Raw genomic sequence first — 7,443 nt, 5'->3', positions numbered from 1 at the left:
CGGGAAAAAAATCCTGAGCTGTAGAACATCAGTCTATCAAATTTTACTTTTTCCAAAAATGAATTGGGGTCTATGGAGAAAAAGCTTTTTGGAGCCAACCCTAGCGGACGGCGTGATATTGCAAGTTTTTGACACTTCCGGGTGGGCTTCATTTTTGGAGCCAGATGCTACGTCCATCTTTATATACAGTCTATGGTCTGAAATGGGTATTGAAAAACAAAAAAGGAGTGGTTATTTGACTTCCGTTTTAAAATACAAAAATTAAAATAGAAATACAAGGCGTTTTTCCTTTTCATGATCAAAAAGGGATATACGAAATTTTAAAAATGCTTTGATTTTCATTTATATTTACAATCGGTAAGAGACAGAAACGAAAAAAGACCCATTTTTCATTTTCTGAGACCGGATGTGGTCATCGGCAAGGGTGGAGCCAAACAGAGTACGATGCATAGACTGCATATAAATGTTTTTTTTTTCATTAATTTTCATGGTCAAAATGAGAGTTCAAGTGGCCGATCTTAAAATAAATCAATTTTGATCTTTTATTTATTAAGTTTTGCGACGCAAGGGGGCGTGGTTACTTGATTGACAGTTCGTCTGGAATGACTGACAGTCTGGAGGATGCAGCCCAGACTCTGCTCTCCTGGATTGGATTCATTCTGACCAGGGGCCTGTTTCATGAAGCAGGTTTTACAAACTCTGAGTTTCTTCCACAACTCTGAGTTGATCTACTCTGAGATAGAAACTCTGAGTTTTCGGTTTCACAACGGCTGATTTGAGTTGGTTTAATTAACTCGGAGTAGTTTGACCCGGAGTTACGCGCGTGCACCGCAACTCTGAAAAGACAGCATCGATGGAACCCCGATTCGACGAGTCACCATGGAAACGGGGAAGCGAAAGGCTGCGTTTTTGAACTGGAAGTTTTTAACGCGCTCATATGGCGAGTTTGAACACGTTTTTAGAAAGAAGTGCAACACCGCTGCAGCTGCAAAAGAGAGAGAGACGGCGTGGAGAACAGCCCGGATCAATGCGTAAGTTTAAATGTAGTCCTTTGTAATTGTAATAATATTACAGGAAATAACTGTCTGAATGGTAGAATATTAAGTTATTTCATTTAGGGGAAATCCTGCAGGGCAGCAGCTTAAGATGAAATATAAAAACATTGTTCAAACAGGTCAGACCTCGGCATTATCTCATGGAGGTACTTCATGTTGATCATGTTTTACATTGTAAAGTAGCCTAAATATTAAGTGGCTGTTTGACTGCAGTTGTTTTATCCACACACAGCCTAAATGTCTGCATCCATATCATGTCCTGTTAAATAATTAAGCCTATTTAAACTAACATAGACTTCTGCTCAGCCAACAGAAAGAAAGCAGATGCCTGTAAAACGGTGGAATAAAAGATGCATATATATATATATATATATATATATATATATATATATATATATATATATATATATACATATGATTATATAGTTCTCTATTGTGTCTTTTTTTGTCTTTTGTCCCCTTCACACCACAACAGACCTTGTAATTTTAAGCAGGCAACACTCCAAAGATTTATCCAAATGGTAGTTTAAGTTTTATACAAAGGTATGTTACTGATAGTTTTCTTCTCATTCACATTCTGGGTGGAATATAGAGAGTGACATTTAGCCTACACTGAAGTATTGCACATTCTCATCCTTTTAACAGAGCATGGCTGGACAGCAGCAGGATGGTTCCTCAGCTTCCACTGCACAGACTGACACAGTGAGATGGATGTTCAGGAAACACCAGAGCTTCATTCTGTGGAATTCATGTGCAACTGTATCATTGAATGTCCTCTATGTATTCCCAGTTATCAGTAAAACAGATTTACAAACTGCATTTGCTGAGAAAAATCCAAAAACAGATTAGGAGGACAGATCTGGAAATTGAAATACTGGAGCACAAGTTAGAGGTGGTGATGGTCACAGGTGAATTATGTTAACTACTGGAACATGAACTGAACCATCTTTTATTTACTGCGGTCAATCCAGCCGCTCCTACATTTTCAGTGCGCTCTTACCGTCAGCTTACGGTAAATGCACGACCGCGCATCAACTATTTCCGGTTTAAAAAATAAAGCGCTGCATTCGCAGATGTATTATACAGCGATGTTTTAAGTAACTGACTCAGCTTAACTGTTAACTATTGAATTGTACGGCTAATATTTACACTAAATAAATAGCTTGAAGTATAAGAAGCTGAAAACTTGTTTATCTGTCTGTCTGTCTGTCTTAAAAATGGTGAATTCAAATAAAAAGTGATGTGTGTCATCCCGGTGATCTATTAGTGTGATAATAAAATAAACCTCAGTCAAAGTCACATGATCTGGACCGTAATGAGAAGACATGCTGATATTTACATTAAAAAATGTTCAATTTTTAGCTTTAAAATCTTTTAAGCCAAACTATTTCTTCTTCTTTGGCGTATGCTGACCAGGTAAGGTAGGATTGTGATTCTGGATTAGTTTGGGGTCAATAGGTCACATGACCTGAGAGCTATTGAGCTAAAATGCTAATATTTACTGTAAAAAAACTGTTAAAAATCAATAATGACCTAAAATCAAATATAAATTGCCGTATGTTGACCATCCTTAGTAGCACTATCATTCTGCATTAGTTTGGGGGTCAATAGGTCACATGACCTGAGAGCTATTTAAAACATCGCTGTATAATACATCTGCGAATGCAGCACTTTATTTTTTAAACCGGAAATAGTTGATGCGCGGTCGTGCATTTACCGTAAGCTGACGATAAGAGCGCACTGAAAATGTAGGAGCGGCTGGCTTGACTACGGAGAAACGAGAGGCGGCTGGCTTGACCGCAGTTTTTAATTGTAGGAAATAAAGAAGAGCAAATGAAATGTGTATCATGTCTTTATTTGCTGTGGTGGTGATGATGGAGACTTAAACTCTAAAGTGATTCTTGCATACGGTGTCTCTGACTGCTCTGCTGTCCTGGATAGCTGCAGGTGGATGGGCTCATCATCTGGGTCTTCAGTTTGTAGGGCAGGGTGTTGCTCTCCTCTAATAGTGGTAATATTATGAAGAACAACACATGCCACAGTAATATCACAGGCCCTCTCAGGGGTCACCCTGAGGAGACGTAGGCTCTGGAAACGGGCTTTCAGCAGGCCTATGGTCATCTCCACCCGGGCTCTGGTCCTGCAGTGAGTCCGGTTGAAGTTCTGTTGGGGGCCTGGTTCAGGGTCAGGGTATGAGGTCATCAGCCTGGGTTGTCATGGTAACCCCTGTCACCCAGCAGAAGGCCATCAAACTCTCCTGTAATGTATAGTGGATACATCAGAGCATATTAAAGGAGGGAGACAAGAGAATTCTATTGTGAAAATCTTTATGCTGCTGACCACGCTGCAGTCTGTTGCTCAGGTTAGACTCTCCATAAATCCTGGAGTCATGAACAGACCCAGACCACGTGGCCTCCACATTAGAAATGATGTATGCAGCATCACATATGATCTGGACAGTGCAGAGAATGACAGATGTTGAACTATGATGCAGTCTTTAACATTTAGAAACAGTAGTCAGTCTACCTGTAGCCTACCTGCACATTTATGCTGTGAATGGACTTCCTGTTCATGATGTGAGGGAGCTGTGATGGGGATGTGTGTGCATCTATGCAGCCAATCACACTGGGAAATCCTAAAAGAAATTAAAATGACTAATCCCAGTCTGAGGCTGCAGCACAATGTCATTAACAGAATAAGATTTAAAATGAATTTAACAGATCTCTACATCATTCACCTGCAATCCTGTGGATCCTCCTTGATGTTCTGACAGGTTTATGTCCACAATGATGGTAAAAGTCGTTTCAGAGACAGGAAAACTTTTCTGACTGTCCTCCATACAGTTGTCTTACTCTGCATCTCTGACATCATATAAAAACTTCCATTTGCAAAGAACCGCAGCGCAACACACAATATCTGCTGGATGTGAGAGCATGACTGGTTGGTAATGTAAATGTAAGGACGGATTAGGTTGTTTATGTAGATGATGGACTTGAAACGATTACGAAACGGTACCGCTCAAACCGATAATTGTCCGGAAATGCGAGAACATTTATGCTCGGTCTGATAACAATCTACCGACGAATATTTAATGATCTGTGCAGTAATGCTGCTCCTTTATCCACTGGATCATTAATAAAAGCTGTTCTACGCCAAAACTCGCTCGCTTACTGACTGAATGAATGAGGAAATGAAACAGCGTGTGGCTGAAAGAGGGCGGAGACGGAGAGAAACTGGAGGTTTTCTCAGATAAACCTGCTGGTGACCAGGTTAGAGTCATAGAGTCTGTTACTGCGGTAACTGACCGAGAGTTGAAGTTACCCCTCTTTGTGAAACAGGCTAGAGTTACCCCTCTGTCTCAGGGTTAAGTTACCTCGCTTCGTGAAACGGAAAACTCTGAGTTTCCCTCATTTCAGGGTTAAGAAACTCAGAGTTTTCAGTGAACCTGCTTCGTGAAACAGACCCCTGGTCACTGGTGGTTTATTTATTGGTGAAGAAGCAGAATCTTTTCCACAGTTTTCCTGCCCGTTGTCTTATTACCACCCAGCAAAACATCGTTTTCCGCGAGGTATTGTTTTCAGCTGCATGGTCTTGCTTGCTTGTCTGTAACACTTTGGTTTCCACGCGATAACTCCACAAAATATTGATGTAGCCTCACCATATTTGGCACACAGGTGTACCATAATAAGATACAGGTCAAGTTTGAATTTGGTGACCGTGACCTAATTTTCAAGGTCACAGGGGTCATCTTTGTAAATGTGGTTGCCGTGACCTCGCCAGGCGGTCCAAGTTTGGCAAAACTTCTTGTTTTAACTAGTTTTCTTCCTTCAGCTGATTCTACCAGCAGACACTGAAAGTTCGGTAAGTAAATGTTTATTTTATTTTCTGAAATGTGTTGTGTTACTGTAATGTGGTACATTTAGTTAATAAAACCGTCAGTGGAGACGCTGGTTCACATTAATGTAATGTTTAGAAAACATTGAAAAATCCAATGAATTTCACTGCATTTTGGTTGATTTCTTGTGAATGTTCTTAAAGAAAATATTAGAAGTTCTACTGATATATATGGAATCACTATAGATTTTTTAAAGATTTTTTTGAAGGATTTTTACTAATTTTTACAAAATATTTACAAATGTATTTTTTTGCCAAATTTGGTGGATTTTTTTCAAAGATAAAACTTTTAAGGGAAACTTTTAAGAAATTATTGTAATTTTCTTCCTGAAGGTTTTGTGAATTTTCTGAAATTTGGGGATTTTTTTTGCTGAATTTTTGGACTTTTTCAGACAAGGAAACAATATTTTTGGTGCCTGTAAATGAGGACAACAGGAGGGTTAACATCACTTTCTCTTCTAACCCAACTGTTTTCACTCTTCTGACACACATGGTCTTAAAATCTAGATTATTTAGGCTGTTTTGATCTAGAATCCATGTGTTTTGACACTTTTTCACATCTCCTTAACTCAGATTTCAGCTGTTAAACTGAACACATGGAGGCTTTAAACTCCTCTCAGAGTTAATCCAGTTTCACAGGAAGTTCAGTTTCATCTCAAGCTTTTTGTCCTTCATGTCTGAGATTAACTCACGGCTGTTGTCCCTCTGGTCCACCAGAGGACGCTGTTCACCCTCAACTCTTTACTGCGCGTCTACACAACAGTTGGATTGGACAACATGACTTCACATTTAGAAACTTTGTTCTGGACAGCGCCACCTGCTGCAGTGGAGGATCACTACATTGAACACGTTTCAGTTCTAAAGGAGGATTTCGCTCAGAATGTACTTTAAAAGCTTTATTCAAGCAGTATTCCACACAAAGTACTACTTCCAGTCCAAGTACCTCTAGTTTAAAGGTTTATTCTATCCAAATCATACTTCTTCCAGCACTAATGATAACCTGTTTACCAAGAGCTGCATTTGGACCATCAGGTCAGATGTTAATGGAACCATCTGTGGCTCTTCTGTGGTCTCTGGATCTCCATCAGGATGGTTTGAAGACACCAGGACAACTCTGGAGGCAGAAATGAATTGACTGGATCCATTAATAGTGAATAAAAGCTGCAGAACAAAGCTGAGCAGCAGAGTGGACAGTGGAAGTCCTGCAGCAATATGAGGAAGGATCTACCTGTAGAAGTGTTCTGGACAACTTCAGAAACAGAGAGAGATCATTGTTCCAACAAAGATCAACCTAAAGTAGGTCTAATCCTGGAACTGGACCGAGGACATTCTGAAAGTGTCAGCATCACTGAACAAAGTCCTCATGAAAAGAGCAGCTATGAGGAACATCTAGTGTCACAGCAGACATCTGGACACTCACAGATGGAAGAACTGATGACTGAAGTCCATAAAGGTTCTTCTAAACTATGACAGAGAACCAGCAGAACAACAGCAGCAGCTCTAAGAAGAACCCAGCATGAAGACACCTCTGGTTTAGACTGGGACCAGTTCAGATATCTGCAGCTTTATTAGCATCCTTACAGCTGTAAAACTATGAGAGGCTCTGCTGCTAAACGTAGCAACAGACAGAGACCATCTGTCTGTCTTCTATCATCTGATGAAGCTGGAGGTAATTATCATCATCTGGAGCCAAATGAAACTAATCCAGCAGCTCAGAGTTGGTTTTACAGCAGCTTTCATCAGAAAACAACGGCTGTTTGCAGCTGGAATGATGACTTCAGTTCAGCAGCTGATGGAGACGTCAGGAATGTTTCAAACGTTAAACTAGATGTCTATCTGATCCAGAAATGCTGCTACTTCCTGCTACAGATGCAAATCACTTTTTACAAATTAATCCACATCCTACCTCCTACCTCCATCCATCGTCCTACCTCCTACCGGCGACGTCTGACGTTACGGTGAGCGTATTGCGTCATTTCCTGTTTCAGCACTGTGTCGTGTTGTTAGCATGGCTTCTGCTTCTGCCTCTTCCTCTCCCTCTCTCTCCCTCTCCTGCTCAGTGTGCCACATGTTTAGTTATTCCTCTGCCTCCTTTAGTGATAACGATATGTGTAATAAGTGCAGCCTTTTTGTAGTTCTGGAGGCGAGGCTCTCCGAATTGGAATCGCGGCTCTGCACCATGGAAAATAACCCGCTAGCAGCTAGCCAGGCCCCCTTAGCCGGTGCGGACCGCAATAGCTTAGCTAGTGTAGCATCTGTTAGCCGTCCCTTAGCAGCGCCCGAACAGCCGGGTGGATGGGTGACAGTTCGTAGGAAAAACAGTCCTAAACTCAAGCCTGCTGTCCCGGCTCACCACAAACCGCTTCATGTTTCTAATCGTTTTTCCCCGCTCAGCGACACACCCGCTGAGAAACCAACTCTGATCATTGGCAGCTCCATAGTCAGAAACGTGAAGCTAGCGACACCAGCGACCATAGTTAAATGCCTCCCAGGG

At 41.1% G+C, this 7,443-nt stretch overlaps 1 long non-coding RNA gene across 1 annotated transcript; it reads right to left on the bottom strand.

Annotated features, from left to right (window-relative positions):
* Positions 1–2,889: 2,889 nt before the first annotated feature.
* Positions 2,890–4,920, bottom strand: LOC127532396 (uncharacterized). Its single transcript, XR_007939837.1, has 3 exons — positions 3,793–4,920; positions 3,593–3,690; positions 2,890–3,507 (listed from the first exon to the last, which is right to left on the bottom strand). It is a non-coding gene; the product is annotated as an uncharacterized LOC127532396 (long non-coding RNA).
* Positions 4,921–7,443: the final 2,523 nt, after the last annotated feature.

Source organism: Acanthochromis polyacanthus, chromosome 23 (genome assembly GCF_021347895.1).
Source record: "Acanthochromis polyacanthus isolate Apoly-LR-REF ecotype Palm Island chromosome 23, KAUST_Apoly_ChrSc, whole genome shotgun sequence".
Lineage (NCBI taxonomy): Eukaryota > Metazoa > Chordata > Actinopteri > Pomacentridae > Acanthochromis > Acanthochromis polyacanthus.
Note: the sequence above shows the minus strand (reverse complement) of the source record. Positions and strands in the feature narration are given on the sequence as shown.